At 41.7% G+C, this 26,969-nt stretch overlaps 1 protein-coding gene across 14 annotated transcripts in view; it reads left to right on the forward strand.

Moving 5' to 3' along the window:
- PALLD (palladin, cytoskeletal associated protein) overlaps nucleotides 1-26,969 on the forward strand; it is a 434,802-nt gene that overhangs the window by 118,679 nt on the left and 289,154 nt on the right. For 6 of the 14 annotated variants that reach the window (XM_074040741.1, XM_005556272.5, XM_074040742.1 and 3 more), the window contains exon 1: nucleotides 14,320-14,606. The exons of the other annotated variants lie outside the window; for them this stretch is intronic. The gene's annotated coding sequence lies outside the window, so the exon portion shown is untranslated. Of the gene's footprint in view, nucleotides 1-14,319; nucleotides 14,607-26,969 lie in introns of those variants that run through there. 14 annotated transcript variants of the gene reach the window in all.

A 26,969-nucleotide genomic window follows, 5' to 3' on the forward strand; every position in this document is an offset into this window, starting at 1 on the left:
CACTCAAGCATCCATTTTAGAAAGGAGGCAACATACTAAAAAGCAAAAGAGAAAGAATTTGACAACCATGAGGTTGCCATAACAGGCCCAAAGAACCCAATTCCGCATTTATTTTGTATGATAGAGAAATAAATGTTTGCCTAGTTTAATTCGTAAGTCTCTCATTTTGGTGTTTTGTTTTGTTTTTAGTTGTGGAATGGAGTAGGGTAGGTGCTATGTGCAGCTAAGCCTAAACTAAATGATACAGACACCAAGAAAAATATTGTCTTCTTTTCCTTCCATAATCCTAGAACCTGCCTGGTCCTGATAAGCTGATTTCTTATAAGCAAGTAGTCCATTGTGGGAGATGAGGTATGGAGATGGGTTTCCATGCTTGCAGATTCATAGCCTTTGCAGCTCCTGGGTCACCAGAACAAGACTGTGGCCAGTCAAGCGGTAGGAGGATTATCTGCAGCCTTATGCAATCATTAGAATTAAAGAGAGTATAATGAGGGGATGAAGAGTAAAGACTACAGGCAGAGTCAGACTCCCTGGGTCTGAATCCTGGCCTCACTTACTTTTCATGTCCATTTCAGTAAATTGCCCAACTCCTTCGGGCTTCAGTGTCCAATATTATAAAACGAGGAGACTTAGAAAACCAACCATACAAGGCTTACTATGAGACTTAAATGCTATACGTAAAGTCTGACATCTCAATAACAAATGTTCTCAATAAATGACAAATATTATGATGATTATTACTGAAAACTGTAAGAGGAAAGAAAATGAACCATTAGGAAGTGTAGTTACGAAGCTCCCTCCACCAGCTACCCCAGAACCTGATTTTCTTTCACCTTGAGAAATAAATACTGTAAGCAGTTGAGTTTTGGAGAGAGAAAGAGAGATGTTTAAATAGGATTTTAAAGTCCCTGCTATTGCTTTGCAAAGAAATCATCAGTAGAGTTCTGTATTTTTCTTAGGAAAGAAAATAAAGTAACACCAATGAGAACAGAGAAGTGGAATAAGAGGCCGCTACAAAGTGAGAGGTAGCTTCCAGTCCTAGCACCTCTGATTAGTTTATTAACTGGATGATCTCAACCAAGTCGCTTATACTCTAAGCCTCAGTTTCCTTTTCTTTAGAAAGGAGCTCATATCTGCCTCAGATGACAACTGAGATAAGTGAATGAAATAACAATGTAGTTATATGTAATAATCATATAATTTGGCATTTGCAAAGACTTATAGATTTCTGTGGTTTTATTATATATTCAGACTCCATGCTATGTTCCTGGAGATAGCACAGACTCTCTCATGTAAATCTTCTCTGTGCCAATTCATCTCAACTTCGGGGAGGATCTGGGTAGAGAAGCTTTGGGCACGATCATCTCCAGCTGCTGACTTTCTAGGGTTGTAAGGGCCATACTCTTACAGGTAAACCACCAGAATAATGCATCAAGGCATCTAAAAAATTTTTGTTACACACCCATCTTAGTCTCTATTTAACCCCTTTCATTGTACAAAAAGAAAGGGCTTTGAAAGATCAGTTATAATCAAGTATTAGGAGGAAATGCAGAAATCACTTTCAAGTAAGGTGGCTGTGCATAGCGTGGAGGCTGTACTTATTCCATCACAGTCTGAAGCTCTTAGATGACATCAGGGATCAGAAATGCCACCTGTCACCGCTGTCCAGCCACAAGAATGAGTCCTTCCAAGAAAAATACTGACTGCTATCAAATATGTATTTACTTATTCGCAAGCTTCCCTCCTTCTCAGCTCCTCACTGGCATCATCAGTTAGGTCCATATAAATCCCAGTACAGTACATTTTTTCTTCCACATGGATCCTTTCTCTTAGATTCACTTTCAGGCTTCTAGAAGGCAGTGATAATTTCTATCACGCTCAACCCATCAGATCTGGCTGTTTAACATGTGATGTGCAGTTTTAAAGGATGTGGATGCCGAGCCATGATGAGGCCTGATGGCTCCATCTTTTCTGAGTCTCCACGATGGGCCAGGTCTGTATCAGGCACTGAGCTTGGATAGGAACATGCTCACGGAGGCCACCTTTCAGCAGGAGATCCACTTTTTACAAAGACACACACATCTTTGATAAGCAGTAGGAAAGCAGAGCCTCAGGAGGAAGAGTTTCTGAAGTCAGATAACTTGGTGACTTGGAGGATGGATAGGAACTGGTGCAAAGGCCATCTAAGTGTGAAAGGGGTTGACATGGATCAGGAGCTGAATGAAACCCAGTGGGCTGGAATGTGGAAGGGAGCTGGCAGGAGCTGGAGAAGGAAGCAGCAGTCAGGTCATTTGGTTGGCACTTAAGTGACTTTTGCTTTTAATCTAACTGAAATGAGCAGCCACTTAGCTGTTTTAAACAGGGAACTAGCTATCCAACCTGCACATGAAGATGATGTCACTACTGTTGTGGGGATAGCCAGTTAGGGGGCTCTTTGGTTGCCTGGTCTGGAAAGAATTGTGACTCAGATTGGGCTGATAACTGTAGTTAGAGAAGTTTGGCGATCAATTGTTTCTTATACCATGGTGGGAAATCTTTCAGTAGAACCAACTCAGATCTATGGATCCTTAACAGCTGGAGGAAGACAGTGATGGGGGAGTCTGTACTGATGACGAGTTCCAGGTTATCTTACATGCACAATGTTTGAGGGTTGGACTGACACTTCTGTATCTTCTTATTGCTAGTGAATTCCTTAAAAGGATGAAATTCATCAGTGTGGATCCACCCCAAACCTAGTCTCCTGAAGGTTTTCTGAAACATCAGATTTAACTGTCACTGGAATGGTTATCCCCAATGAAAAATATAGTTCTCCCAGCCAGTGGTCAGTAAAGTCTGCACTTTAAGCTCTTCCAATAGTAGTGTTGAATTTGTGCAAATTGGTCCATGCATTTTCCTGACTCACGATGTAAATGTTTAAGACTAGTGGGCAAACGCACAACCTGCTGACATGGAACAGAGCAAAATCAGCTGACTCCAAGGCATGAACCACCCCAGCCCCATGCTAAAAATGTAATTAATGGGCTTGATTAATGATACTTAATTTTGTGTTTGCTTTAATGGTATTTCAAAAAAAAATTATCGGGCTGGGCACAATGGCTCACTCCTGTAATCCCAGCACTTTGGGAGGCCGAGGCAGGTGGATCATGAGGTCAGGAGTTCAAGACCAGCCTGACCAACATGGTGAAACCCCGTCACTACTAAAAATACAAAAATTACCCAGGCGTGGTGGCATGCACCTGTAATCGCAGCTTCTCAGGAGGCTGAGGCAGGAGAATCGCCTGAACCTGGGAGGCAGAGGTTGCAGTGAGACAAGATCGCACCACTGCACTGTAGCCTGGGTGACAGACTGATACTCCATCTCAAAAAATAATAATAATTATTACTTTTTTTTCCATTGGGCAAAAACCAGGGAACTCAACCAAAAAGATGTCCAAATTATAGTGCTCAGTGAAAAAAATACATCACAGGGTAATAAAGTATAATATTATGCCACAGTCAGATTTGCATTTGATAGATAACTTTGGGCACCATGCAGAGGCTGGCTTAAGGAACAAGCCAGGGGACAAACACATGGCACCCTAGTCCGTGCGGCCAGCCTCACACGCCCTGACTTTCTGTCCTTTTGGGAAAAGACAGCAGCATGCTTGTCAAGGGAAGATCCTACACTTTAGATGCAGACCCTGACTAAATTTCTGGCTAAACCATGGGTCTCTACCTCAAAATTAAATGACACAGTATATGCAAAAACTATGAGTAGTAAAAGTAACAAACGTTACTTTCCCCACTTTTAAAAAAATAAAGTAACATTCTAAATTAGTGATTCTCAAAGTAGGCTTTGAAGTTCATTTTCATCAAATAGCTGAGAACACTTGTTTCAAATACAGAGGGCCTGTGCTGGCCCTCTGAATCCAAGTGAGGCCTGGCAATCCACATTTTGACAAGACCCATTTGATCTGATGCACACAACTTGAAAACTGCAATTCCAGACTAGCAGATGCATATTTAATTATTTTCCAATTGTCTCAAATAACTATAAGTTTGCTTTGTGTTATTTTTCTCTTCCCTAGTCATTGATAAGCCTCTGAAAGTTCAGCCTGGGCTTCCACCAGACAACCTAGCTGAGGGAAGACTCAATAAACAATGAATGAACACTTGATTGATCTATGGCATGCAAATTATATTATGTAAAACTTCTCTCATCACTACCAAAACTTTTCCAGATGTACAGTCTATTCACTGTTGCCATTGTCTTACAAATCCTTACCTAGAGTTTATTTCTGGGGAGAGGGTAAAAATCCCTAGCCCGCAAGTGAGGATCTATGGAACTTCTGCTTGGGCCGCTACACAACACAAACCAGGGTGAGAAAAAAGGCGCCCCACTCCTATTTTCAGCTCCTTACTCCTTCCACCACCCCAGTCTTGATAGTCAGTCCCAAAAATTTTTCTCATTTGCTTACTTTGACCTTTGCTGTTTATGGAAATATGCCTTTCTATCTGGAATTTTTAAAGACCATGTGCCTGTATTTCTGTATTTCCTTGTTTTGGTATATAAGTCCCTCTCCCAAATGTATATAAATCCCATAGGTGGTGAAAGGAATTTTACTAAATGGACCTTTTGCCATTTGCCAACCTCTCTCTTGGTAGGTGTGACCCAAGGGGTCCATCACTTCGTTAGGTGGCAGATAAGCAAGCTGTGAATTCCAGTGGCCTATGGCCCACCTTTGCTTCTCAGAAGCTTCCTTCTGAATTTATGTAGGGATACGATGCTGTGTAAATCTACCGTAAAAGTCCTTTGCACGCAAAAGACCTGATTCTTCTGGTCTGTGAACACATGCTTCATCTGTTTGAGTTATATGGGCACCCTAGGGTTTTTATTTGCACCAAAAAGTGGAAGCCAAGCTTTCATTGTAAACAGATGGTGCTGCTAACAAGGAAAGTAAAAAATTCTTCCAGTCACTCCTCGCACCAGAGACCTGAAGAAGGTTCTGCTTTAAAAACAAATGAACAAAACTATCAAATACTCCCTCTCCCCTATTCCATAGGCTCTAGGTCAAAACACACACATACACAGCCCCTCACAGGCAGACAAAATCTGGTCTCCATTCCTCACTTTCCCCATCCTCCTCCCCATGCCAAATTCTACATTCCTTCAGTGTAGATACTATAAATATAAAAAGAACAAACTCAATCCCGAATCACAAGGGGGCTTTTCTTTGCATGACCACAACATAAGCACTGGTCTATCATTTTGGGATTTTTATGAAGCCTTGAAGAATGTTCAGAATTCCAGTCTTGCTCAAACAATGTCTCTCACCAGTCGGCATGATTCAGATGTTGAGTTTCAGGACAACCTGGGGATTTCTGGTTAGAGAAAAACATTATCCTTAAGCGTCTCGATGTGAAATATTTCCATGTATTTCCCCCTTTTTTCTTTCAGTCCAGAAGAAATGGGGAAACGCGCATGTTTTCTTTAGCATGAGGGAATTTGAAGTTGATTGCAATCTCCCTGTCCCTAAGCCCAAAAGAGAAGTAGCATTATTATGCTGTAATCAGGTCCTTTCTTAAATTTCTCCATTAGGTAGCATCTTGTTACATAACCACTTTATGCTTTTAAATCTGAATATCGTTGATAACAATCTCCTGACAGATCATACTTCCGGTGCCTAAGTTAGAAAATGAATGACCCAGACCCCCTGAGATGTTCTTTGAAGCATTCCAGAGGAAGGGGACACTGGAGGTTATCCAGTCACCCGTGCCTTGGGGCAAGACCACACTCAAGCTGTTCCAAAGAAATGAGGATCCTTTTTATTTTTCAAGTTTCCCCAGAGACGCAGATTCCATAGCCTCCCTAAGTAAACCCTCAGTGTTTCAACAGCATTAATGTTGTCATAGGAGAGTTAAGCCCACTATCGATGTACTTATTATTTAATTGACACTCTGTCCTTTGAGCCTTAGAAAATATCTACGTCAAGGCCTTTCTATTGTACACCTGAAAGCTAAACTGTCTATCTACTTGTGTAAGAAACCATGAGGAAATATACTTTTTTGGAAACCTTACCTCAGTCTCTACCATCTGTTTAATGGGGATACCTGCTGTGCCAAACTCATAGTACTACTGGAAGGATCCAAAGAGATCACGTGTCAGGCTGCCCGAGGTATTATTTGTATCACCACTAAACCCGAATCTGGAAGTAGTTGTTTAAGCTACTCTATTATAGAAATAATAGGGATTCCTGAAATAATACTTTAATTATAAGCCTGAGTTACAAATACAAACACGTGGTTCACGAAATAATCACTTTAATGTTCACATAAGCAAACCATGTGTTGGCATCTCACAAAGCACCAGGGAAAAAATATTTCCCTGAAGACGCAGGACTTGCTCTGAAGAGCAATGGTAGAAAGCTATCTCTGTGGTTTAGCGATTGCAGATGCAGGGACTGGGTAGGTGAGGATGGAGGCGGCGAACTGCCTAACAGACGGAAGCCCTGTACAAGACAGACACACACAGATCGAAGTGGTTCAGAAAGCCTAAGTGTGAACGAATAAGGAAAGGCATACCAGGGAAAGGGAACTGAAAAAGCAAGGTTGTGATCTTACTCTCAGGTGAAGTGGAATTCAGGCCAGAAATTAATATGGTAAGAAAAGGAGCACTTTGTAATGCTAAATAGTGAAACTCAAAATGAGGCTACAGCAATTATGAATATATATTAAACAACACAGTAGCCACTGGGTAAAGCAGGAATTACAGAAGATGAAAGAAGAAATAAACAGAAATGAAAACTCAGTCCATAATAAGTAAGTCAACATATCTTAAGTTCAGAAAAGACATAAATAACATAATAAGATATGTTATTCTGAAACAAACTGTGTCCTGAAAATATCTCCATATTATCTAATATCATTTTTTCAAGTGGCCGGGAAACATATATGAAAATCGACCATAGGTTAGGCCCACAAAGAAAGTCAATAAATTCCAAAAGATATAAACATTACAAATAATATTTTTTGTCACAATGCAATAAAACAAAAAATTGTTATCAAAATCTCAGTTATCAATATCAATACAGAAAATTCTAAATGAATACTGGCAAACAGCATTTACTAGCACATTTAAAACATAATTACCATGACCAAATGGAGCTTGTTGTAGGAATGCAAGAATAATTCATGGCCAAGAAATTTATTATATTCCATTAAATTAATAGCTCTACGGAGAAAAAAAATATGACCATTTCCAAAGATACCAAAAAGAGCATTTGGACAAAAGTCAATAATCACACTTGATCCACCACATCCCCCTCCCAAATAAAAGGTTTCTAAGAACAAATTATTATTTTCTTAGCATAATAAAATAGATCATTCTCAGCCCAAAGCCTACATCATGCCCTGAATCACTGGGCAATGGGTAATCACTGAAGCCATTTCCATTAAAATAAAAAATAAGACAAGAATGCCCACTCTTACTACTGTTATTTAACATTGCACTAGGCCTAATAGATAATGAAATTTGAACAGAAAAAGAAACTGAAAGTATAAACATTGGAGAGCAGATGGTTAATCTTTATTTTTAGATTACATTATATAGTTAGAAATACAAGAAAATTGGGAAATATTTATAAACAATATGAGTAAGATAGAATGGCACACAATGAATACATTGTAATTAGCTGATTATATCCAGCTAGAAGATGTAATGAGAGAAAATACCCCATTTACAATAGTAATAACAAAGATAAAATACCTATGAATAAACTTAATACATATCCAAGACACATATGAAAAAAACTGTAAAACATTCCCAAAGGACATAGAATAAGATTTGAACAGATAGAAAGATCTACCTTTTTCTTGGCTAGAAAGACTCGATAACATAAAGCAGTCAACTTTCTCTATGTTAATTATTTAAATTTAATTCTGATGATACAAATAGAAATATGAGTTTCTATTATTGTTTGCTCTGAAGTTTATATAGAAAAATAATAAGAAAACTGGGAAACTGAGAGAAGAGCAATGAGAAATGATATTAAACTTATAATAGAAGTGATTAGATATTAGATATTAAGTAAATATTAAAAGCATTGATAATTAATTGGTGTGGTGGTAGCATCCAAACTAAAAAAATCAACCAAGGAAATAGAAATGTAATGTCCATAGACTCAACTATACACAGGAATTTAATAGATGATGATAATAGCATCTCAAAACAGGGTAAAAGATTATTATCATGAAGTAGTGGTGGTGAGGCAAAGCACAGGCAACAGAAGCAAAAATAGACAAATGGGCCTATATCAAACTTAAAAACTTCTGTATATCAAAGGACACAATCAACAGAGTGAAAGGTCAGCCTATGTTACAGAAGAAAATAATTGCAAATCACATATCCAATAAGGGGTTAATATCCGGGGGGGGGGGGGAATATATATATATATAGAGAGAGAGAGAGAGAGAGAGAAATTTAATTAATTAACATAGAGAAAGTTGACTTATTTATGTTATCAAGTCTTTCTAGCCAAGAAAACGGTAGATCTTTCTATCTGTTCAAATCTTATTTTGTGTCCTTTGGGAATGTTTTACAGTTTTTTTCATATGTGTCTTGGACATATATTAAGTTTATTCATAGGTATTTTATCTTTGTTATTACTATTGTAAATAGGGTATTTTCTGTATATAGAGAGAGAAAGAGAGAGAGAACTCCTACAACTCAACAACAACAACAAAAAACCCTGATTTTTAAATGGGCAAAGGACTTGAATAGACATTCCTCCAAAGACGAAATTTACCTGGCCAACAAGCATATGGAAAGATGCGAAACATCACTAATTACTAGAGAAGAGAAAATCAAAATCACAATGAGATATCACCTAACACCCATTAAGATGGCTACTATGAAGAACACAGAAAGTTAACAAGTGTAGGCAACGGTGTGGAGAAATTGGAACTCATGAGCACTATTGGTGGAAATGTAAAATGGTGCAGCCACTATCAAAATCAGTCTCACTTCTGGGTACATAGCCAAAATAAATGAAAGCAGGATCTCAAAGAGATATTTGCTCATCCACGTTCATAGCAGCATTATTCACAATAGCAAAGAGGTGTGGGCAACCCAAACATCTACTGTCGGACTAACAGATAAAGAAAAAGTGATAGCCAGGCACCGGGGCTCATCCCTGTAATCCAAGCCCTGTAGGAAGCAGAGGCAGGTGGATTGCTTCAGCCCAGGAGATAAGAGACCAGCCTGGGAAACTTGGCAAGACCCCTGCCTCAACTAAAACTACAAAAATTAACCGAGTATGGTGGCACACACCTGTAGTCCCTGCTACTTGGGAGGCTGAGGTGGGAGGATCACTGGAGTCCTGGAGATTGAGGCTGCAGTGAGCCAAAGTTATGGCACTGCATTCCAGCCTGGGTAACAGAGTAAGACCCTGCCTCCAAAAAAAAAAAAAAAAAAAATAGTGTGGTATAGACATACAGTGGAATATTATTCAGCCCTAAAAAGAAGAAAATCCTGCCACATGCCACAGCATGGATGAGCCTTTGAGGATATTACGCCAAGTGAAATAAAGCAGTCACAAAAAGACAAATACTGCATGATTTAATTTATATGAGGTATTTAAAGTAGTCAAATTCATATAAGCATGGAAAACAATAGTGGTTGTCAGGGGCTTGGAGGAGGGAGAAATAGAAAGTTGTTCAATGGTATAGCATTTCCATTTTGCAAGATGAAAAGTTCTGGAGATCTTTTGTACAACAACATGAACACACTTAACACTACAGAACTGTACACTTAAAAAATGATTGAGATGGTACATTTTATGTGTTTTTTAACAACTAACATTTAAAAAATTATTCTTTTTGAAAGTGGTAGTGGGGCAACTGGATCATTAATAATAAAGTAAGATCCATCCCTTAATACCTTATACACTAAACCAGGATAAAATAGAAATGAACTGGCCAGGCATGGTGGCTCATGCCTGTAATCCCAGCACTTTGGAAGGCTGAAGCGGGTGGATCAACTGAGGTCAGGAGTTCGAGACCAGCCTGGCCAACATGGCAAAAACCCATTTCTACTAAAAATGCAAAAGTTAGCCAGGCGTGGTGGCATGCACCTGTAGTTCCAGATACTTGGGAGGCTGAGGCAGGAGAATCACTTGAACCTGGGAGGCAGTGGTTGCAGTGAGCCAAGATTATACAATTGGACTCCAGCCTGGGTAACAGAGTGAGACTCTATCTCCAACATACATATATAGATATATAGATATATATGGACCAAATATCTAAATATCAAAAATAAAATCAAAGAGCACATAGGATAAGATAGGCCTTTCTATGACTCATTTAAAAATTGATAAATTCAATTAAATAAAAATTGGAAATTTTTTTGAACGTCATGAGATACCATGAGCCAAGTCAGAAGACAAATGGCAAAATGAGAAAACAGTCTGAAGCTCCTAACGCAAAGGGATAATCTCCTTAACATACATGGAGTTTCAAGAACTCTGAAGAACAAGACCAAGAACCCAATAAAATATGGGAATAGTATATAAACAATAAGGCCGCAACAGAGGAAATAGAATTGGCTCTTAAATGTATAAAAAACTTGCTCAACCTACTCAAAATCAGAGAAATGCAAGTCAAAACTATCTTGAGACATCACCTTTCACCTATCAGATTGGCAAACACCCAGAAGTTTGATTGCACATTTTGCTGGCAAGGCCGTGGGGAAACAAGTACTATTTAACATTGCTAGTGGAAGTGTAAATTGGTTCAGCCCTTTGAAAGGCAACTTGGCTGTATTTATCAAAATTTGAAATGTAAAATCCAGTAATCCCACTTGTGGGAATTAATACTGTAGATATACTTGCACAAGTGTAAAATGTCATGTGTGGACATTTGTAACATTGTTTAATAGCAAAAGATTGGAAACAAGTCAAATGTCTATCAGTGGGATTCTGATTGAATAAACTGTGATGCATTTATCCAAGGGAATGCTATGCCGCATTAAACATAAGCATGTTTACTCTGCACTGATATGCATGTAAGTCTCATCATGTCTGTCTTCTTTTCAAGACCCTCCAATGACTGTCTGTTGCTCTGAGGGTAAATCCTAAAATACTTAACTCTGGTTTACATGGTCCTACACCATCTGGCTGTCCTGTCTCTCTGACCTCATATGACATTCTACATCTCACTTTCTCTGTTTCAGCCACATTGTCCCCTTTGCTGTTCCTCAAATGTGCTAGGCATGGTGCCTCCTTAAGACCTTTGCACTAGATTCTTCTGCCTGGATCACCGTACTCTCCAAATAATCCCAATGCTCACTTACTCCTTTACCATGATCAAGTCTTTGCCCACACGTTACTGTCTCAAGAAAGCCGCCCCCGGCCGCTCCGTTCTAAATTAAAATTCCCCCGATATCCCCAATGCCCATTCTCTTGCTCAGTGTGTTCAACTGCTCTTATTATGTCCTAACTCAACACAGAATTCTCTTGTTTAGTTTGTTTATTTTCTGCCTAATGTGCCCCCTACCCCAGATATAAATACCAAGGGACAGAAACTTTTATCAGCTTGTCCCCTCCTGTGTCACCAACATACACAATAGTCTGTGGCATGAAGTAGGTCTTCAACAGGTGTTTGTTTCCAAACAAATGAATTAATGAACACACAATGTGGAAAGGACTATAAAGTGTATATATATTTAAGTGAAGAAGTAAGGAGAAGCCCAGTTATTGTTCTGCCTATAGTAATTTTTTTTTTTTTTTTTTTGAGAGACGGAGTTTCACTCTTGTCGCCCAGGCTGGAGTGCAATGACGTGATCTCGGCTCACTGCAACCTCTGCCTCTTGGATTCAAGCAATTCTCCTGCCTCAGCCTCCCCAGTAGCTGAGATTACAGGCGCCCGCTGCCATGCCCAACTGATTTTTGTATTTTTAGTAGAGACGGGGTTTCACCATGCTGGCCAGGCTGGTCTCGAACTCCTGACCTCAGGTGATCCGCCTGCCTCAGCCTCCCAAAGTGTTGGGATTACAGATGTGAGCCCCTGCGCCTGGTCCTGCCTATAGTATTTTTAAGAAATAAAGAAAAAGAGTAAGAATGTATTTAGGCCAAAAGAAACCTGGAAGTCTATGGAGAAAACTATTATCAGTGGTTACCTGGAGGGAGATGCATGGACTGGGCATATGGGGAAGAGTGGTAGAAAGGAGACTGTGGTGCATGGACTTTTATATAAATTTATATAAATGTACTACTTATTCAAAACATTAAATTATCAAAAGAAAAAAAACAGCTGATGTCAGCTCCCAAAGATTGTCATTCAGTAGTTCTGAGTAGGGATCAGGGGAATCTGCATTTTCAACAAGCTCCCCCGCCCCCCCATCCCTTCCTGGGTGGGGCAGATCACCATCAAAAATCACCGTCACCACTACCTCTCCTGACCCCAAAACGCCACAAAACGTGTAACATTCGGATAGTTCTCATTTGGAGCACAAGCAAATGGGCAGGCACATCGCAGAAACAAAAGGCAGAATTTTCCGTAACATTTGACACCACTAATAGCTGCCACCCAAAAGATAGCCTCCTTGTGTGGAAGAACAGCAGAAACTTCATCTACCCTTCAGTTTCGTCCCCACAAGCAAGCAGGACCACTAAAAGGAGTGTCCTCTCTGTCTAAGACATTTATATATGTTGGGTGTTTCGACGAAATTTCAGACTTCTAAAACATTCACAGGTTTAGCGAAAGTAGTTGGAGGGGCTGCCTCAGATTTCTGAGCTCATGGTGATCATATATGGAAACCTTCCAAATATTTCCTTCTACTTTCACCCGGGCATTTTAATTAATAAAATGTCCTTCCTAACTCACAGAGGAAAGATCTTTCTAACAACCCTTGCTGGAGATGAGAAAGGTGGTAAGGACCTGAAATGTGTCTTAGCAAAACTCATCCAACAGGGCCACCCTGCTTCACTGTGATGCCTTTCAGATGAACAGAAGTATTCGGCTCTTGTTATTCAATGACCCTAATAAAATTTTACAACTGAAGTGTAGAGGAAAAAAAATAAAAAGATCTAATGACATACAAGAAGGGACTGAACCTGCCAACCCCAGAATATTTTCAGTCTGAAAAGTAACCTCGTCCTTATTAACTTTACATTGATTCCCAAAGAGGGGAAAATTTAATAAGGAAGAAAAAATTCAGTATTTCATGACTCACCACTTCCTCAGGATAATAAATATGAACTAAAGATACAGACATTGAATGCTTTTAACATTTTATTTTCACTTAAAAACTAATGTTTGCACTCTCTCTATTATCGACCTCTCAAGATGATTCTATTTCCAGAACACACTTTTTGATATGGTTTCTAATTCAAAAATCTGTCACATCTTTGATATTTCATAGGCTCCATTAAAATTAATAGCTTCATGGGTCCTTTTTGAGTTTCTTCCCTAAATCAAACAGTTTGTGGTCTCTTTCTCAGACTGGCCAATGACAAGCAGTTCTGGGACTGGAGGATGGAAGTAGTGAAATAATCCTTAAAATTGTGTAAAAATTAAGCACTGTCTGCCAGTGGGTTTAGAGTTGGCAACAGATAGGTCTTTATTAAATGGTTGGTTTTGTTTCTCCTATTGTTTCTCCCTAATATCCGTCTGTGTGGTAACTGAGTCACTATGACATAATGCCTCAGAGAAAGACTGCAGGACAACCAGACGTACACATGTTCATCCCTCAATGAGTTGCAACCTTGGGTCTGTTCCCTAGACATTGGTGGAAAGACTTGATTAATGGCAGACTTGTTCAACATAAAAAAGAACAAAGACCAGATTTATTCTTGGCATTCCTTTTCCTAGGGGCTTTATTTGTAATGGGGTAATTAATTTATGGCTTTGCAGTAAGGCAGCATCAGAGGAGCAATTTAACTCACAAGAGGTAACGGAGATGGAGAGTACAACTGAAAGATACCTTGCATGGAAGGCTATAGAAGGAACCCCAAGCTGGACGTTGATTTTCTTTTATCAGTAATACAAATTCATTACTAGCTGCCTCTTGGATTTCCCCCTTGAGAGCTGCAACGTTTCCGAAACGAACAGAGGTCTTTAGGGAATGCCTCAAACCACGGCTGAATGGGGAGTGGCTTTAGAAATCGCGGGTGGAACTTGCCTGTTACCTTCTTGCAATCTCCCCGCCCCTGGGCAACGCAAAAGCCGTCCTATGTGCGATAAGGGCATGGAGTGAGGGGAGTTATTTCTGGACATTAGCGGCATTCCTCCCTAGGACACACCCTCTCCCCCTCCCCAGCAGCCCGGCTCTCTGACACACTCCGCGCACACGCGCGCTGCAGACGGGTGGCCTCTCACCGAGCCTGAGTCGTGGCCGCTGCGCCGCCAGGAGGCTTCCCGGGAGCCGGCGGGGCCCAGGACACGTCTCGAGCGCAGCCGGCCAGGGGCTGGCCTTTCGGCAGCGCGGCTGCCCGTTAATTTTCTCCGTTGCATTCTGCAAACTAGATCGCATTCAGAGCCCAGAAGTTGCAAGCTGGGAATAAGCGAGATCTGAAAGACCCCAAGAGGAGCTTATTTGGGAGTGGGGGCAGACGGTGTTTTGTGCCCAACTGGTAAGTGGCAGCATTAAATCTATGTAAACATGCAGGAAATAAAGCTTTGCAGCGTTTCCAGGCAGTGGCATGCAAGTACTCATGCGAAGAGTACTGTTTGGGGTGTTTAGTTGTAGTGGACTCAGAATACCGTGTTCCATCACGGTTTTCCTAATCCCTTCTTCGGACTCCTCTTTGGGGGTTGGCGGGGGCGGGTCCTGCTCCGCGGGACTTTTCTGTTGTTAGAGTTGGGGTGGGGGAAGGGAGAAAGGCGTGAGGTTGAATAATCTTTCCTACCCCCCTCGCCTTTTTTTTTTTTCCATTAAAAAAAATTGATACTTTCAGAGAAGTTTCTCTTTTATGTGTTTAACTTGCCTGCAGCGGTTTGATCCCAATGTGTTTGTATTTTTTCTAATTACTTTGTAATCGGCTCCATCCTCAGTTGAAATAGAAGGAAACTTTCACAAAACAATCAATTTCTGACAGCCTAAGAGCTGCTCAGTTGCTGAATGAGGTCTAGCTGGAAACGCTTTGTTTCTTTCTCACAAGGTTTTGGTGATTTTTCCCATGAGAAATCTGGGCGTTTTCACACCTGTTGCTCTTCAGTTGCCTCAAAATTGTTTGCTTGTTTGTTTTCTTGGGTTTCACTTGATTGCAGTTCTTTGTCTAACAAAATTCAATGCTACTTTCCCGGTTCTCCTTCTCTCCCTTTGGACGGGGTCCCTGTTGTTAGCATTCAGTTGGCTGTGGTTCTTAGGGAACAAGTGGCAGGCAGAATACAATAGGGAAGAATGCATTCCTGATGACTCCTCTACCATGGAAAGACTGAAAAACTGACATCCTCCATTAGTTTTTATAGCAAGCATTGCTGACACTTTCATAAATATTCAATTTTGGTGAGTTCCTGAAATTATTTAATCCAGAAGTAACAGCATGACTTGTACAGAGAGAGTTCCTCTAACCTATTTGCATTACAAGCATAGAGACCCTGGCACCTGAACACCCCCAGGATGCTGAAGTCACTTTTTGCTTCACCGGCAGGTAGGCTACTGACAAGGAAAGGGGTGATGGAATGTGAGGAGAGGGGCAGCGGGGGAGGCCCTCTGCGAAGGGGGCTGTCCTCCAAGGACCCGCATGTTTTCAGCTTTCTGATGATTAAGACAATCATCAGGATATTGGAATGTAATTTAACATCCTAGTAGGTTAAGTTGAATTCCTGTCCAAATGATGAAGAAGACTTTCTATCAGGCCTTTTCACACTTCCAAGTGGAGCTCAATGGAATGCTTGTTTATTTCTGTTGCCGATAAATCCATGGGAAATCTCTGCTGAACCCAGCAATTTTAAAAAAGCAAGTTCCAGCTTATAATTGCCCATATAATGGCAAACAGGTTCTTTTCAGTAACCCAAGAGTCTTACATTTCCCCCCACGGTTGTTATAGAGGTTACATGAAGATGTTATGAGCATGCATTTGAGCTTACCCACCCCCAACTGAAATGGAAAGTTATCTTTGGGTGTCTGATGGAAAAGATTGTTGCCAGATACCTTAGGAAGCTATAACGTAACATGTTTCTGAAAAGATCATAGCTAGTAGACATGAGTGTCTATAGCTATTACATAATTTTTCATTGTTCCTTTAGGAAAGAGACCTACTTTGATCACTATAGTGTTTACATTTGTTGTTTATTTGTTGTATGGTTTTGCTGAGTCGTATGGTTTTGCTGAGTCTTTTTTCTTTTCTTTTTGCTATTGAAAGTCTCCCTTCATTTAAATGAAATCACAGACTAGAAATAGCAATGATTGCTTGCTAGGGCTAAAATTAGAAACTACAGGAGACTTTTTAGGCACATCCCTCTTGTCTCATGGAAGGTTCTGCAGAGTTTTCTTTAAAACTCCCACTTAAGCAATTATTGTAAGATGATGTTTACTCTCTAAAATAACATTTTTATTTGGACAATTTTTTCCATCAAGCTTTAATCGTACTTTGCCAATGTATGTTGAACTTTGTTTCTCTGAGATGCCTAAAGGCACATCCAATACATTTACCATCACTTCAAAGTCTGTATACTTAGCTCTTTGAGCAGTTTCTTTAAAAAAATAATAATAAATAAACAAAAGCTCCAATGGCACTTGCAGAAGACAAGACTGGGTCCTCTGATGTGATGGCAGATGGCAGTCGCATGAGCTTTGTTTATGCCCAGAACAAGCTCGGTGTCTCTTAAATTAATCATGGATTGAATAATTCATTTCTCACACCTTGGGCTGCACCTAATCTTCAGCTATACATTTAAAGATAGGTTATGGTTGAGGTCGGGTTCACTTGGACGTCCTTTCAAAGCCTATGAAATGATTTTACAGTTGGGTCATTTCTCATTGTAACACATATTATAAAATGTAATGACATAAACTTAGAGCTCTCCTGGCTTTTCCATTTCCAGGACGGGCTTCAGTGACCTTCCCATTTGTTGGTTGGCCCCAAAGATGGTGGGGCTAATGGATACAGTGGTTTTTCTGTAAATGTAATTAAACGTGCCTCTGCCAGCTGCCTGTGGTATTTGTGAATGTTTTTATAAGAAAAGCTGTTCTTCGACTTTATCTGCCCACTGTGGTTTGTGGCATGTTGTGCTATTCTGCAGCCTTGCAGTTTTTTTCCTGAATGATTGGGCTATGATGTCATGTGCTATCTCAGTGCGGAACCTTTTCAAGGCTTTGCTGGGGTCTGTGTGCCTGAGCGAGGGGAGTGGAGGCTCCCTCAGAGCACACTTGGTAGCGACTCCCCGTCTACTCCAGCACATTCCATTGCCTGGAGACCAAAGCCACCAAATGATTTGCGGTCAGAGTGATTTGGGGCTGGTTAGAGATGATTTAAAAGGAAGGTTATGGGCATATGAAGTATAGGGTAAAAAAATATATTTTACTACTTTATTGAGACCACATGGCTCCAACTTGAACTTTTTTTTTAAACATGGAAATTGTTGGCTGAACTAGCTCTCAGTGTTTTTTCCCTTTTTTTCTTTTTTATTGCTCTGAGCGAAGAGCTGTACTCCCTATTTATTATATGCTTGACCTCCCCATTATTTCTGAAAGTTTGAAAAACTTTTTATGTTTAAAGAAAACAGGAAAACGTAGGATTTATCTGTTGTTCTCTTCAAGGGCCAATACCATTGCCAGAGAAGAGACCCAATTCTCTCCAATAACTGAAAGAAGGTTTCTTTCTCATGTCAAGCTTGGGAAGCCATCAGTTATGAAAGAGACAAGGGCCAATCTGTCCCAGGGTACCCCAGGGCCACAGCATATCAGCACTGGCAGTGCATCCATGTCGCTTGTTGACTGGGAGAGATGGTTTTGCTCAACCTCCTAAGGGTTCAGTATACCCTATGATGAATAATGGGGCCAAATAAAGCATGGTCGATCTTTTCTAATGCCAGAATGCTGATGATAGGGCTCAGAGACCAGGGGCTCCTTCTCATTAGTGGTCCATGGGAACATAACACTTGGGTGCAACACTTCATTTGTGAGACTAAGCAGCCATCTCCTGCCTCTCCTATGTGGGCTACCACAAACTGGCACAGTAAACCACCTATTACCACTGAACAGGTTCCCAAATCTCTGTCCAGCATGAACTTAAAGTATCTATTATCACTTCACTCTGTGGCTCAGGTTCATCCTATTTCAATCCTCAAGGCATATGCCATAGTCTAATAGTCCATTACAAGCTATCAAATAGCCAGCTCCAACTTGCAATTTGGTGTTATGACACTAGCTAGAGAAGTGCCATGGAAAGCGTGCTTGTGAGCATGCCCAGTCCCTTGGCAGCCATCAACCCAGGGTCTGAGGGCCATGACTGTGATGTAATGGAAGGCTGCATGAGATCTTCTCACCAATCCTTCATAGTTGCTGGTCTGTGATCCATCTGAGCCAGCCTGGATTCCTACAGTTTGAGTCTGTGTGTGTGTCCAGGGATTTAAAGGAAAACATGTGGAGACCAAATTAGTTTGTACCTGATGAGAAAATCTTATAGAATTGGAAAAATGTCAAGAAGGCAACATTGTATGATGGAAATCAAACTACATTGGAATTGAGGATCCTGGTTTTGCCACTATGTGACCTTGAACCAGCTATTTAATAATGCAGCATTGATAAAACACTATTATGTTGGATCATTTCCTTCCTAAATATGACATGTGATCATCAGAACCACATTTGGAAGCAGGTGGGGCAGGTGGCGTTATTTCCATTCTACAAGTATGGAAACTGGAGCTCTAGAGGTTACTGACTTGCTCAAGGTCACAAAGCATGTGAGTGATAGAGTTTGACCTCAAACCCAGAACTTCTGCCAGACATGGTAGCTCATAGGCATCTGCCTGTGATCACAATATTTTGAGAGGCCAAGGCAGGAAGATCACTTGAGGCCAGGAGTTCGACACCAGCCTGGGCAACATAGTGAGACCCCCATCCCTGCAAAAAATAAAATTAGCCCAGTGTGGTGGTGTGTACCTATAGTCCTAGCTGCCTAGGAGGCAGAGGCGAGAAGATCGCTTGAGCCCAGAAATTCGAGGCTGCAGTAAACTACTGTTGTGCCACTGTGCTCCAGCCTGAGTGACAGAATGAGACTCTGTCCCAGAAGATAAACAAAAAAACCCAGAACTTCTAACTTCAAATCTCATGATCTGTCCACTGTAGCAAGCAGCCCCCACAATTCTCAACCTCTATAGAACTCACTCTCCTCATTTGCAAAAATGAGACATTTGGCCCAGAAAATTAGAGGCCATTCCAGCTTAAAATTCTGTGTCTGATGAATCACCGGCTGGAAGGGACTTTAAGAAATCACTTAGTCATATTCCTTGCTTCTAGAAGGACTCTATCTAAACTATTTTGAAAAGAAAATATCAGCCCTTTTCTTACAGTCCTAGTGCAGAAAAGAGCCCCAGAGAGTGTCCAAGGGCATTTGGGAATGAGAAGGAAACGAGGAGCTACGGGGCCAGTGCTCAGCAGGGTGATCCATCTCTTGGACTCGGAAGCAGTGAGTCTTGCCTCACTGGATGTGAATGTTCAGCCCTGAGATCAATATCTGAAGTAGGAGAGGAGAGTCACAAGCATGCTTTGTTGGTTAGAAAGAATTCTGTAAGAGAGATCAGAAAACTGGTAACTCTGTGAAGAGGAAAAAAAGAGCTAAGTGACTCAGTAATGATCTTAAAGTTTATTAAGGACTCCTAGAGAATGTGATGACTATAAGTCAGTGGTAATGTTTCTGTTTAAAGATAGAAATGGCAGAATCCTGTTTACTCAGCAGGTGTGACAAGCAGAAAGCTGTGCTGATCTAGACTTACTTTGCTTGTATTGGGGTTCGTGGCAGAATGGGAATGAAAGGGGCTTTGCCCTGAAGACGGTGCCTGGGAGCCCCACTCCAGTCTTCCCTTCTCTCTCAGCTCAGGTCTCAGCAGGCTGGTGTACCAGTTAGCGTCTAGCAACCTTTCTAGAACAAGGGACTACCAGTAGACAACTACCAGCAAGCACATCAAGTTGCAAGTTCAGTCTCACATTGCTCAGCTAACCTGGTTATAATTTTAAAAACTAACCTGTCTCCATGTTCTTCCTATGTCACTCCCATGAAATAGATGTTACTTTTTATTAAAAAAAAGAAAAGCAGTGACTGAGATCAGAAGACAAGTAATTATCAGTAATTATCACAACTCTACAACTTACTGAGCTTGGACAAGGCATTTCCTACTCTGGGTCTCGATTTCTCACTGTGAAATGGGCTAACAATAGCCATTTCAAAGTTAAATATTTCTGAGGATTAGCCAGGCATGGTGGCTCATGCCTGTAATCCTAGCACTTTGGGAGGCTAAGGCAGGTGGATCACTTGCGGTCAGGAGTTTGAGACTAGACTGGCCAACATGGTGAAAACCCATCTGTACTAAAAATACAAAAATTAGTCAGGCATGGTGGTGAGTACCTGTAATCCCAGCTACCCGGTTGGCTGAGACAGGAGAATCGCTTGAACCTGGGAGGTAGAGGTGGCAGTAAGCCAAGATTATGCCTCTGCACTCCAGCCTAAGTAACAGAGTGAGAATCCATCTTAAAAAAAAAAAAAAAAAAAAAAATTCTGAGGATCAAATGGGGGAACATAGATGAGCATGCTATGTAACAGTTTGCATCATTATTAATAGGAGTCCAATTTCAGGCTTTTCTATAAACCACAAGGTCACAGATGTTTCTTTTTATTCTGCCTTAATTCCATTCCCAAGCCAAAATCAGAATCACAGCAGTTTATCCTCACTTACTATGTGTCAGGCACATAATCACCTTTAATCCTCACAAAAATATTATGAAGTAGATATATTACCCCTATTTTATTATCTGGAAACTATGTTCTAACAAAGATAAGCATCTTGCCCAAGATCACATGGCTACTAAGTAACAGAGGCAAAACGGAAACCAAGTCTGTCTCACCACAAAGCTGTGCTTTCAGACCTTCAGGGCTCTGAAGAACTGGGGCCCTGTCCTACCTGAGTACAGCCCCAGTCCTCTTGGTTTCAGTTTGCAGTTGATCCGGCAGGCCTTCAAGGGGGTCTCCTCAGCTGTTCTGAGTCTAGAGCAGGTCGTTTGCTTAGTTCCTTAGCTAAAGCTTCATCTTAATCCATAGTTTAGTTCATTCTGGCGGCTATAATGAAGTACCATAAACTGGATACGCTATAAACAACAGAAGTTTATTGCTCACAGTTCTGAAGGCTGAAAAGTCCAAAGTGAAGGTGCCGGTAGATTCAGTGTTTGGTGAGGGCCCACTTTCTGGTTCATAGATGGCGCCTTCTTGCTGTGATCTCACATATTGGAAGAACTAACGAGCTCCCCTGGGCCTGTTTTATAGGGGCACTAATCCCATTCATGAGGCTCTACCCTCATAACCTAATCACCTCCCAGAAGGCCCCACTTCCTAAATACCATATGAATTTGGGGGGGGGCATAAACATCCAGACCATAGCAATCAGCTTACCCCGATTCAACTCCACCGTCTCCTCTCCTTTTCCTGTCCTTATTCCTGGGTGGCTTGCTGACCCTTCTCGTTCCTCTCTCACTCCACACATTCCTCTTTGGAAGATCCTACATTCTCTTCTCCACCTTTCTCTCAGAAGCAGATACTTCCCCATAAGGATCTTGTAGCTCTCCCCAGTTTTCCCAGCCCATGACATCAGCCCATCAAGCCTAGATCAAATGCCAGTTTCCCCAGGATGTTTACTGTTTTTCCTTTCACTGGAAATAAATTTTAGCATGTAAAATACAGCCTCTATATTACTTCCGAATATCACAGAATGTGAATTTTCAAAACTGTGAAAACCATGGAAGTCATTGGTCAGTTGCCTTTATTTTTTAGATGAGGAAACTGAGGCCCAGATAAATTAATTTACTGCCCACAATTATAGCTGTAGGCCAGAGCTGGAGCTGATTCCAAATGCAGTCAGTATTATTGCCAAAATAGTTTAAACTGGGCATGTTATTGTATCCGCATCCTCCAGTCTGGTGTGGCCCCTTGGTAAAAGTTTGGAAAGGAGTTTTGCCCTTGCCACAACAGCCTGATTAGACTCTGACTGCGAATCGTAAGAAATGTTTTCTTTTACTTAACTACTTAACATACTTCTTTTCCACTGAACTTAAACCTGTTCACTCCTCAATAGGCTACAAAGAACTATTGGCCACTCATTTTTTTTTTTTTAGATGGAGTCTCGCTCTGTTGCCCAGGCTGGAGTGCAGTGGCGCGATCTTGGCTCACTGCAAGCTCCAGCTCCCAGGTTCACACCATTCTCCTGCCTCAGCCTCCCAAGGAGCTGAGACTACAGGCGCCCACCACCACGCCCAGCTAATTTTTTGTGTTTTTTAGTAGAGACGGGTTTCACCATGTTAGCCAAGATGGTCTCAATCTCCTGACCTCGTGATCCACCCGCCTGGGCCTCCCAAAGTGCTGGGATTACAGGCGTGAGCCACCGCACCCAGCCTGCCACTCAACTTTAATTCATGGCCAAGAAGAGTTAAGTCTTCCCTTAGCTTGCCTGTCTTTTAGGTTAAATAATACCAGATCTTTTTGCTTTTTCTCACAGTTCTTGTTCTCCAACAGTTTCATCATCTTTATTTCTATCTGTTGAACTATATCCAAGTGCTCCGTGCCTCTCAAACGGTGAAGTCCAGAAGTGGACAAAGAAGCCTCATGAAGGTACGAGAAAGTGACGATGACCTCACAGTTCCTTCAAACTGGGCTTCAGTTGGTGCGGCCAACTTTCACGCTCATGTTTCAGGAGATAGCCGGGCCTCATTGGCTCATGTTCAGTGGATTATCCTCATTTGGCTGGACACTGCTTAGCCTGTGTTTGTGATAATGATCGTTTCCTCCATGCAGCATCCAGAACTGTTCCGATTGAGCTTTTTTCCCTTTGTTCCTGACTACTACTCCAATTCATCAACTCATTTGGGACTCTCATCCTATTCTTCCACCTCTTAATTCTTAACCCCAGCTACTGTCTCAAGTAGCTTAGCACATTAAAAGTCCCTGGAATTCACCCCTGAGACTTCTGGCCCCTCAAAACACTTCTCCTTCATGGCTCCAGGATTGGATAAAGCCCGTAGTCCATCTCCCAGTACACACAAGGCACTCACACAGGGTTGTAAGTTCTGGATAAAATTAGAGATCACCAGAGAGCCTTCCAAGAGGCATGCAGCTAAGGATCGTTACATGCGTAGATTCAGAGATAACTGACCACACTCAGACCTAACTTGGGTATGATGGTGGGAGTCTCCAAGATTTTCCTTCGGCTCAGAAATGTGATAATTATGAACATTTGCATTTATAAACCACTTATCTCCATTAGCGTAAGCTACACTTACAATGATATTACATTACCCCAGTTTACAGATGAAGAAATTAAGGGTCAGTGAGGTTAAGGTCACACAGCCAAGATTAGAACTCATGTTTCCTGTCTTTAAATTCCTTGAACTTTCCTGTATTTCAGCAGGTTTTCAAAATATTAGAATTCCTAAAAATTCCGTGTGTGACTTGGGTAGGGTGCCTTTGAAAAATAGAGATTCCAGGCCAGGCGCGGTGGCTCACGCCTGTAATCCCAGCACTTTGGGAGGCTGAGGCGGGCAGATCACGAGGTCAGGAGATTGAGACCATCCTAGCTAACACAGTGAAACCCCATCTCTACTAAAAATACAAAATACTAGCCGGGCGTGGCAGCATGTACCTGTAGTCCCAGCTACTCGGGAGGCTGAGGCAGGAGAATGGCGTGAACCCAGGAGGCAGAGCTTGTAGTGAACCGAGATTGCACCACTGCGCTCCAGCCTGGGCGACTGAGCGAGACTCCATCTCAAAAACAAACAAAAAAATAGAGATTGTAGGGCCCTGGCTCTAAGACATACTGATTACTTAAGTCTGAGTGGAGCCCTGGGATCTGCGTTTTAATAAGCACAGCAGAGGGTTTTGAGTAAATCTCTGCAGGCCATACTTGAAGAAACCCTCTCCTAAACTATGCTGTCTAGGCCAGGCTCTTTAAATACTACAGATCTACCTTTGCCCCGAGACAAAGCTGGCACATAAAAACCAGCCACAGAAACCTCCTGATCCAGACAGTAGCTCAGAGGGCTCCCTGATGACCCTAGACCCAGGACTGTGGTGCTCAGAGCCTGCCACCAACCCTGGTTCAGTCCTGTTTTTGTCCTCTTCAGTTTTGCTGACTGGTTGAACTCCCCTCTTTTGAGTACTCTGCTTTGACTTCCCACTTGGGTCTTAGATACACTCTCACCCCTGATTATGTCAGCCTCGGCTGTTGCAGATCAGAAAGCCCGTCTCCCTAAGGCCTTTCCAGATGCAGCTGTAAAATGGATCTGAAACCTGACTCATGAGAGAGAATCTGAAGACTTTGTCTGGGGAACTTTCTAATCCCGTGCACCCCAGCTGGGCAACATTTACAAACTGCTCTGAGGAAAAGCTTCACAGCCAGTTTCCCCAGAGAGGCATGGTGGTTCTTGCAGTCCTACTAAACTAAGTTTACAATCTATTGTTCCTGAAAAACCAGATACTCCGGGAGGGCAGATAGATGACTAGGGAATGGGCAGGCACAATGAGTGTTGACTAGGCGTGCACAATACACAGGCGCTGCACTGATTCCTTTTCATGAGTTGTGTCTTCTTCTCCTTTCACCCATAAGGAGCACAGCCAGGATGGTTTCACCTGGTGCCTGCCGTCTACTCTCAGGGCACTTAGGGATTGTGTGTTCCTTAGATTATAAACACAGCCCTGCTACCTACACATCCCTCGGTCTTTCAGGATCACAAAATCTGCAAGTGATCTCTGGCTGGATTCTCTTATGTGTGTTTTATCAAGGAACAAGTGGAGCCCTGATGAAAAAAGTCTTTAGACTCAAAGCAGACTAACAGAATGGTTGAAAATTGAGTTGGGACACAGCCGAACTCCCAGTCTTGGTAGACACATTCCACTCACTGTCTCTTCTCTGTTCCCTTTTCCAAGTGCAGGAATCTTCTTTTTTATTTTTATTTATTTATTTATTTATTTATTTTTGAGACAGAGTTTCACTGTTTCGCTCAGGCTGGAGTGAAGTGGCGCGATCTCAGCTCACTGCAACCTCTGCCTCCTGAGTTCAAGCGATTCTTCTGCCTCAGCCTCCCGAGTAGCTGGGATTATAGGCACCCGCCACCACGCCCAGCTAATTTTTGTATTTTTAATAGAGATAAGTTTTCGCCATGTTGGCCAGGCTGGTCTTGAACTCCTGACCTCAGGTGATCCACCCACCTCGGTCTCCCAAAGTGCTGGGATTACAGATGTGAGCCACCACGCCTGGCAGGCACCTTCTACTCAATAGGCTTGACTCTTCCTGCACTTTTTCAGAAGCAACTCTAACTTGTGATACTAGGACAGCACACAATAACATATGCTGGCAGCAAATCCCAACACAGTGCGAAGAAACTGCTTTTCCTGTACCTTGGTCTCTACTATCTTGTGACAATCTGAAGAGAAATTCCCAAACATAAGTCTCCTGAGTGATTGTCAGGTGTATACTTTGCCTTATTGTTAGCAGATGTGAAAGCTCTTTGAGAAGACAGTAGAGTATTTGGAGCTGGAGGGAAAAGGGTGTTTGGAGCCTTGTTAGAGACCAGCTGTGGAGCCTTAGAATGTTCTCTATATAGGAAGGCTTACATTGTGCTGAAAGAAACAGTTGCCTGTTGGGTTATAACTTGGCGAGTTATGTAATGATACAAATGTTGGACGACTTGTTAAAGGATCTGAGAGCATTATGGCAAAATTCTACACCCTATCCTTAATTAGATCAAGTTAAACTAAAAGGGAAAAGCAGTCTGGTTTGCTAACCACAGTGGAAGTATTGCTTTCGGGTGGAATTCATACCTGGATTGCATTGTCTGACTTGAGGATAATACACAGGAAGCAATTTGGAGTTTTTCTTTCTTTTGGTTTTGATATTTCAGTTACAAGGAACTTGAAGTCTAGGAACTGACTTTGCAATGTTAACAGCCAGCTAGCCAAAATGTCCCTGTTTAAGATCTTGCTGTTTATCATAACACGAAGTGTGCTCTGTGCCGTGTGTGACTTCCAATACACATGTGTTAGTAATTACTACCAATATAAGCATCTACCCAGCCATTAATCAAGGCACCCAACACCTCCTGCCAATGTACTTTGAAACTTTATCTGCTGAAAAAGCAAAATTTCCCTCTGTTAATGAACACTTTTAGGAAAGCAGGCTGGTTAAGAGTGTCTGAAGCATTTGAGTGACAGCTCCAGTGAACTCCCATTTATGATCGCAGGTGACCTAGCAAAAACTGCGAAATATAAGCACAGTTCTACATTTTAGTTTCTCTTAAAGATCATCTGTTTAATAATAGCAGTTGGCCTTTACTGAGCCCTGATCAAAAGTCTCTTAACATTTTTTTTCTCCTTTAATAATCCCAGGACATAAGGTCTGTTAATATCCCTACTTCCTGGTTAGGAAACTGAAGCTCAGAGAGGCTAAGTAGTTTGTGAAAATTCATTCATGGAGGAAATGACAGAGCCAGGGTACTAATGCTGGTGTGCCTGACTCCGGAACTCGTGCTTCTTGGAGTCCATTCTTCTTTCAAAACCACTTGGTGCCTCCAAAGAGAAAAATGGTTTGGTAATGAGTCCCATTTGCTTCCAGTGATGAGGAGGAACTCTTTGGATGTTGAAATCTTTTTTTTTTTTTTTTTTTTTTTAATGGAGTCTCACTCTTGTCATCCAGGCTGGAGGGCAGTGGTGCGATCTTGGCTCTCTGCAACCTCCGCCTCCCGGGTTCAAGTGATTCTCCTGCCTCAGCCTCCCAAGTAGCTGGGATTACAGGCG

This window comes from Macaca fascicularis, chromosome 5 (genome assembly GCF_037993035.2).
Source record: "Macaca fascicularis isolate 582-1 chromosome 5, T2T-MFA8v1.1".
Lineage (NCBI taxonomy): Eukaryota > Metazoa > Chordata > Mammalia > Primates > Cercopithecidae > Macaca > Macaca fascicularis.